Raw genomic sequence first — 8,458 nt, forward strand, 5'->3', positions numbered from 1 at the left:
TTTAAGACTTGACATTTTATTTCCTGTGCTGAAGACTGAAGCCAGGGCCTTGCACACACTAGGCAGGTGCTCTCCCGTGCACTACAGCCCCAGTTCTCTCAAAGTTTTTCATCTGAGATAGAAAAGGGCCCAGGACTTACTGTATTGCCCTGTCTGGTCTCCACCCCCTGACTCAAGCAATCCTCTGTCCTCCACCTTCTGAGTAGCTGTGGCTCAGACATGTGCTCCGGTGTCCAGCTCTTCAATCTTACTTCCTACTCCAAAACACTACTTAAGTAGTCCTTAGTCTCAATCCCTCTCCTAACGGCCACTCTTGGAAGGTTAATGACTTCAATGGGCCTTTAAGGGGACTCTCTGGGATTCAGTTCATGACCAGAAGGGTGGGATTCTTTTGGAAGTCAGTGATGAAGTTTGTGAAATGGTGAGGGGAAGTTCTGAGGGCTCTGGGATGACCTGACTAGTGTTACAGGCAAGTTCGGAGTGAAACCAGTTCCTGGGTGGGCCAGCTTCCGGCCACCACTGCTCAGTGACTGGGAGCTGCTTCTTCATGGATCTCCGCAACTTCACTTAAGTCTATACCTGCTTAGGATCTGAGACGTCAGATAAACTGAAAGACTTGTGTGTGAAGTAGCTGGAAAGAGCCTGCTCCTCCACCACAGCGGTAGCCACTGTTTGCTGAGCACACAGGTTCTGTGCAACACCCTGGCACAGAAGGAACCAAAACCATTTCCTCTAACGAGGTCTCAGGTGATTTATGTGGGAGAGGGTCACAACACACAGTTAAGTTTCTAAAAGGTTCTCCATAAAGGAGTGTGTGTGTGTGTGGAAATTGAACCCAGGACCCTGAGCGTTTGGAGCAGGTGCTCTACTACTGAATGATACCCCAGCCTGTCCATTTTTTGGAAAGTGAGAAAGCCTTCATGGAGAGAGGTGGGGAGAGTTCTGGTGACCTGGGGTTGATCTGTTGGAAACCGTAGGAAACTCCAGGTGGTTAGTGACATCATGTATTGCTCAGGTTGTCAAGGACCACTGACTTTTTTTTTTTTTACCCCGATTTCCTCCCATACCACATAGTTAAACTATATTTCCTAAAACCTCCTTTGGTTCCAGCTCACACATCTTTTGTGATGTTGGTTCCCCCTGAGCCTGCTGTGGCCTTTCTTCTCTTTCCAGAGTCCAATTCTACCCTTCCCTGATTATAAAGTTTAATTGGTCTTAGATGACAATGTCTTGGAAAAGCACACACACAGACACACACACACACACACGTGTCCTGACAACACTTCTCCACTCCATTTATTTCCCCCTACAATCCCTTTGCTATTTTATGTGCTCCTCCTGAGGTCTGTGCATGCCTTCTGTGTGCGTGCACATGTATGTTCTTGTGGGAATGGAAACCATAGGTCAACCTCACATATGTCTTTCTTGGTCATACCTGCCCTAGACCCAAAGCAACAGTGCCCGGCAACCAGGGACTAAAACTTCTGAAACCACGAGCCAAAATGAGCCTTTCTGACTTAAAAGTCTGTTTAAAGTGGTTATTTCTTACAGTGAGGGAGAGCTGACTAACACCGGTGAGCATTGCAGCTGAAGCAGTGTTAACATCTCCATCCGCAGCCAGGCAGCCTGCTGCTGGATCCCACGCACCAGGCCTCCTGGTCGGTGGCTAAGAAAGTACATTCCTTGTTGGAATGAGAAAGCAAGAAGAACAAAACTCAAGTGCCCTTACAGTTAACAGAATACACACTAGATAACAGCCTGGATCCTACAGTCACTATGTGAGGGAACCAGAGCCGTGTTCCAGGAGCAGCAGCAGAGCAAACACACCCGTTTGAAAGAAAGTAACAAATAGAAGTAGCTACAATGATTTTAGCCTCCAGTGGCCACACACACCCGGCTCATTGCCAGCCCCCTCATCCCCAGACTCACTGGATTTTTTTTAATACATCAAAAGGAAGAAAATAGAAAAGATAAATCTACATCAATATGGGGGGAAGATAAGCAATGACAAGTTACCCCTTACCCCTAACACGCTAGGTGGGGCTGAGGACGCAGCTGGACATGGTTGCTACAGAGACAGGTTTACAAGTAGCCTTGGAGACCACAGGCGACGAAGATACCTTTCGACCCATCCTAGAGGTTGGGAGTTGCTGGTCACCAAACCCTTCTGCTTACCCTGTGCTACTGACTTCAGGTCCTGTCACTAAGGGTAGCTTGTCCTTCCCCATGGACCCTGCACTCAGAACCACACCCAGACGCGTGAGATGGACCGCACCAGATCTGTATATACCACAGAGACCATAGCTGACAGAGCCTATCTGTAGAAAGAGGCTTCCACCAAGACCAGTATTCTCCAAATGCCCATATGGAAGGCAGGAATGCCTGCCCTTGCCCCCTCCCCCTGCTTTCTCCCAGCATCCTTGACAGATCACACAATGGCACCCTTGGTTTATTGCAAATTCTAAGTGTGGGAAGACAGCTGCTTTTTAATGTCTTGTCCCTCTCTGTCCTTGTCACATATCCAACACAGCTTCTGGGACTTCTAGGGTCACTGCTGCTGTATAGGGGTCTTCCCATTTTCTGTCAGTAATGTACCAGCAGTAATTAATATTTATGTTATGTCCCCAGTGTGCCCAGAACACAGAAAGGATCCAGAGAAATGACGGCTATCCAAGTCGAGGGCGGATTGAAAGGACTCTCATCCCTAAGAAAATACCAATGGCTGCTATTTCTTGTTCAAAAAAAAAAAAAAAAAAAAAAAAAAAAAAAAAAAAAAAAAAAAAAAAAAAAAAAAAAAAAGACACAAGGAAAGGACTGCACCCCGGGAAGAGCCTGTGCTCTCGGCCTCAGGGAAAGCCGAAAAGCTCACAGCTCTCATCCTGCTCCCTTGGTTCCAGGGGAGAGACCTGGGGTCAGTGATACATCAAAAGGACTGGCTATACTGGGCACTCTGGAAATTCAATTAGTGCCCAGCTGTCTGTCCAGGGGACAACAGTGGAGGAGAATATTGCAGATGCCATAGGATTTTAGGAGCAGGCAGAGGCCACCCACCCATACTTGACTTGAAGCCCCTTATCCATCACCATAGCCACAGTTTAAAACCTCCCTTGGTTTCAGTGACCTGTGGTTGACTGTTTTCTAAAGACATAAAAAAAGAAAGACTAGAACTTAACAGCCTATGATATATAGATGATATATAGATATAGTGTAATACCTTTCATTATTGTTATATGTTTCTTGTCATTCACTGTTGTCATTGCTTGCCACACCTCATTATGAATGAAAATTATGGTAGATATGGATGCAGCAAAAGTTGATGCATGCTACCTTCACCTGCAGCACTAGTGCCGAACTCCCCCTGCAGCCCAGTGCTGTCCTGCACCTGCGCATCAGTGTGTGTGTGTGTGTGTGTGTGTGTGTGTGTGTGTGTGTGTGTGTGTTTAGTTCGAGGTTTGGGGAGGGTGAGTGTGGTGAGGAACAGGGTGGCCTAGCACACAGGACAGGCTGTGTAATGCTAAAACAATACAACAAAACAAAACAGAAAACTCTTCTGGGAAGAGGGGGGAGTTGAGAGGGAAAACTTCCAGTAAGTGTCTGTCCTTGGAGATTCCGTGGCAGGCTATCTATTACACCAAAGGTTAACCCTTACTACTGCCCCGTGGGAGCCACAGGATCACAGACAGGCTTTGTGGTTCCGCAGATGCCAAGGTCTCCACACACCTGCGAAGAATGAATGCGGTCGGTGGAGAAGGCCGCTGTGCTGGTGTCAGGAGGCCGAGCGTGTGGCGTCTGCTGCTGTCTGTGGAAGGCCTACTGAGTCAGCAGCCTGAGAGGAGTTGGCTGCAGGCGGTGGGGTCTGCTGATCCCTATCTCAGCCCTTGGAGCACAGTGCTGGGAATTCGCAGTGGAGCGGGAAACCCCTCCTGGCAGTTAGAGCCCTAGAATGGCTGCGCAGGGTGAAGGTGGGATGAAAGAGTGTTCCCAGAGAATGGCTTGAGGTGAAAGGAAGCCTGGACTCCAGGCGGGGTGAGGAGGGGGAGGGAGGTATTTGATTTTCTTTCTATCTTTTAGGTGGGTTCCTTTAATGTCCCTGGATGACAAAGCAGGTGTTGACTGGGGGATGGTTGAAGGCGCGTGCACACTCCTTTGAAATTTAAAGCAGAGCACTGTGAAGTTCAAGAACTGTGAATACAAACCAAACCGTGGCTTCCATTGCTCCAGTAAGGCAGAGGTCATCAAGCTGCGTGTTCTTAGGTGGCTACCGGGGACTGTCTACCTGTTTTCTTGATTCCACTGTCTTCCACCCTTGGCTTTGGGGCTCCCTTTTCCTAGGGTTCCCTACAGACAGGACTCCGGGAAGAAATGGCTGCTTTTGTCAGTCTCCGGAGGGAGTTAAGGCTGGGTTCTCCCAAGAGCTGCTTTTCTATGATGCGGGAGTGGCCTCCACTTTTCATCCTCTGACCTAGATTGATGATATCAGCCCAGTCTTGGTGGGAAACCTCTGAAACAACACCTAGAAAGTTCCATCATAATGGGGTTGTGCTTCATGGAGTAAGGTGAAGGAAGGACCCCCAAGTCAAGCACGCTGGAGGCATCTGTGTTTCTTATCTTCCCAACCCCAAGTCATCCCAGGAGGGAGACACTGGGATGGCCACTATCAGATGAGGAAAAGCGAGGGAACCGGGCTTTCCCAGGACATTGGTAGAAACTGGAGACCCGGGATTAGTTCAACTCTGCTTGAGGTATATGCTAGACCCATTATGGAGCCAGAGTCAGAGAGGACTTTGAAGACGTTGCCTCATGGGAAGATCAGATGACAATGGCCCAAGGGACATACTGTCATCCAGAGTCACCTGCCGGCCAGTGTGGTGTAGAAACTAGGGCACAACCTTGCCAGGTGACTCATAGTTCCTTTTCCCAGAATTTTCAGTTAATCCTGGTGGCGGGAGAGGAGGGGCACTCAGCAAACTTAGTCTATGGTTAGGCCTATCTCTGAGTGCTGGTATCTGGGAAATGAGCGGATTTACCAGAGAGAGACTGCGCTGAGCACTGTACATCAAGCTACCCCCGACACAGTTAAGATCATCTCACAGTGATCCCGCCAGAAACTTTAGAAAAGCGGATGACTTGCCCAATAATATTCTCAAGAGTTGACCTGGATGCATCCAAATCAAAGCTTTTGCTCTCAGCCTTGGCCTTCTGGGGTCACCCCCGCCAGTGTGGCAATGCTGATGTCCCGGGGACCTCCCTTTAGCTGGCCCTTCTTAGGACTAGCCACATGCTGCAGATTTGGGAACTGGGACGCAGAAATAGTGTGCACTTTGTACAAATATGTGGGAGAGATGGCCTGAAGTGTGAATCCTGAGAAAGGTGTGATACTGAGGGTTAGAATAAGTGTGTGTGTGTGTGTGTCTTGTTTTCCGTTTCTTGGCAAACAGTTCTTGAAGCCATTAAGATGTAGAAAATGAAAAGGTATCTCTGTGTGCTAATGGGTGTAGGAAGGTCAAGGGCTTCCCAGAAGCCCTGGGAAGGAATCTGATAGTGAGGGGAGTGAGTGGCTCTCTGGCTGCAGCACCAACACTTACCTTCGGGAAGGCACAAATGTTCTGGAGATTGACTCAGTTCCCAGTGGCTGTCATCTAACTAATGGAGCCTGCCTAATGAAGTCACCATAAAACAACAAAGCCACCAATAGCAACAAAAGTCACAACAGACACATCTGCTGAACGAACAGGTGGAGGTGCTGGGAGGACTCTCTACCCGACCTCTACCTCTCCCTCCCCCACCTCCACCCCACGCAGCTCTTTATTTGAATGATCATCTATGTTGTCCATCATATCATTTACGATATGCCAGCAGACAGAGCATTTCCCTGGGTTCTGCAAGCCTTCTTTTTTTATGTATACAATATTTTGTCCGCATGTATACCTGCAGGCTAGAAGAGGGCACCAGACCTCAGTACAGATGGTTGTGAGCCACCATCTGGTTGCTGGAATTGAACTCAAAACCTTTGGAAGAGCAGGCAATGCTCTTAACCACTGAGCCATCTCTCTAGCCCTCTGCAAGCCTTCTTTAACACCTGAACTTGAAGCCACTAGAGAGAACTTTCCAGTCATAGCATGAAGTTAGACACAGTTGCATGCTAGTCACCAAGCCTCCCAGGTCACTGGGACCTCTGATTTACAGCTGAGGGTTAGTTAGCACAGGAGTAGCCCCAGGGCGGGGCAATTGTGCTTTCGGAAATATCCTATCAGGTAGGAGTGTGGAAATGGAGTGCCTCCAACAAACCGAGTGTGCAGGGTGGGGGCGGACAGTTTTACCCTGGCCTCACCCCACCCTCGGCAGTCTGAAGTTCATTTTCAGAGTCAATTCTTTCTGTTCCTAGCCTGCTCCAAGGAGCAGCTTGGCCCTCCATCTCTCCTGGACTCTAGACCACTCACTCAGGAGCTCTGGCAGGGCTTGCAAATTGCTCATGTTTTTTTTTTTCCCCCTAGGACATTTATTTCTATTTATCTTAAAGGTTTTTTATTTTACATTGTTTTATGTTTTCATACAAATGGGCTAAACCTTGTGCTGCTTTGGGTCCTATTTACTTGAGCACTGACTTTTGCATTCTGATCTAATTCCATCAGGCACCACAAAAGCATGACACTTTTACAGGTGCTTTATCTCGTTAGCGTATAAAAACCTGGGGATGGGAGAAGCCAGAGATTCAGAAAGCGCAGCAAGGATGCCAGGTGACTCGCCAGCCTCCCTTCTACAGCTTATCAGATTCCTGTCCACATTGAACACACCGGACACACCGGAAGCTCTCTGACTTCACACCACCAGGATCCTCGGGAAAGGCAAGGACACAGAATCTGATCAAAGCTGCCTAGGACGGTTCTTTCGCTCAGCAGGAGGCGGGGTTTTCTAGCCCGCTTTCAAGGGGAAGTGGGGGCTTAAGGTGCTCTGTGACCCATCACTTTCCTGCTGCCGTGGCCGTAGCTCTGTGATGGAGCAGGGGTCTACTGCCACATGGACCAAGAGGAAGAAACCAGACTCAACAGCCGGGGAAACCAGAACCAGGAGCCAGAAAGCACAGCTGTGTGGCTGCCCAAGCCCCTTCAGATTCCCCTGAACTGTCACAGCGGGTGGGGGTGGGGCAACAGGGGCCACCTCTACCAGGGCCTCTCCACTCCAGTAATCAAGGACAAGCTCTCTATTCGCCTGGGGCTCTTCCTTGTTCCGAATGCCCTTTGAGCACTTTTTATGGGGCAGTTAAACTTTACAGCAGCCCGCTGGCTCACAGCCTTTCCCACATTTCTGAATGGATCTGTTTATGACAAGTCCACTATGCCTCCCCTTTGAAAATGCTAAAAAGATATTAGCTCTTTCAAAGGGGGTCAACCGGGGTACACAGGCCACAGAAACCCCACTGTGGCAGCCACAAGCTGCGAAGAGCTGCATTGGAAAAGTAAAAGGCTGAGCACCCGGCAGCGTGTAGGGGAGAAAATATCTCCAGCTCAGGCCAGTGATGCTGCTTGGGGCCAGATCTGCCCCTCTGCCCCAGTTCCGTGCTTTCTCTCCTTTCTCACCTGGGTGGACCAGTCTCTATAAGTGTTCTAGGCAGGTCTCAGAGGACTCATCTTTTCCTTCGTCTTTGCAGACAAGAACTGAAAACCAGCGGCAAAGCTAGCAACTCAATCACAGCTCATCTCCCTCCCTGCCCGAGATTAACAGTCAGCCCAGAGAAAGACTCATCACACGTGTGGAAGTTCTTACCTGGGTTCCATAACAGCAGCTCCTGAGATTAAAGCCTGGCCCAGCCTGCTCAGTGCTAGGGACTCCGCTCCCTTTAGTCCTCAGACAAACGAGCCCATTATAGTCATCAGACTGAGTTAAAGGGTGGCCCTTAGAAGAAAACTATAAACAGCCCTGTCAGCACAGGCCAAGGGGAGGGAGGGGCTGCGGTATCAGGGACAATGGGAGCCAATGATCAGCCTCTCTGAGCTCTGTTTGCTTAAGATATTGTGTTTCACCCTGAAGCAGGGGAGACAAGGAGTAAGGAACACTGAACAGGAAGGGTAATTACTTTTTTTTTTAAATTGAGGTTCTCTTTGCTTCTGACTTTTTCTTTAACAACTGTCTTCACTGGGATAATCCTCTCAAGGGTGCCACAATTCTAAATCCTACTCTGGAAATCCAAACTCTATTTCTGACCTCAGAATGCAGGTTGCAGAGGAACCCCAAGTCAATGCTTCTCCCCCAAGTCAATGCTTCTCCCCCAAGTAAGTGCTTCTCCCCCAAGTCCATGCTTCTCCCTTCAAGTTCATGTTTCTCCCCCAAGTCCATGCTTCTCCTCCAAGTCCATGCTTCTCCTCCAAATCAATGCTTCTCCTCCAAGTCAATGCTTCTCCCTCCATGTCTATGCGTCTCCCTTCAAGTCCATGCTTCTCCTCCAAATCAATGCTTCTCC

At 49.0% G+C, this 8,458-nt stretch overlaps 1 protein-coding gene across 4 annotated transcripts in view; it reads right to left on the reverse strand.

Moving 5' to 3' along the window:
• Positions 1 to 8,458, reverse strand: part of Trim2 (tripartite motif containing 2) — a 112,290-nt gene that overhangs the window by 81,454 nt on the left and 22,378 nt on the right. Inside the window, exon 1 of one of the 4 annotated variants that reach the window (XM_050158787.1) lies at positions 7,765 to 7,917. The exons of the other annotated variants lie outside the window; for them this stretch is intronic. The gene's annotated coding sequence lies outside the window, so the exon portion shown is untranslated. Of the gene's footprint in view, positions 1 to 7,764; positions 7,918 to 8,458 lie in introns of those variants that run through there. 4 annotated transcript variants of the gene reach the window in all.

The sequence above is a fragment of the Alexandromys fortis genome, unplaced genomic scaffold, assembly GCF_014885135.2.
Source record: "Alexandromys fortis isolate MF-2015 unplaced genomic scaffold, M_Fortis_MF-2015_v1.1 scaffold_102, whole genome shotgun sequence".
Taxonomy (NCBI): Eukaryota; Metazoa; Chordata; class Mammalia; order Rodentia; family Cricetidae; genus Alexandromys; species Alexandromys fortis.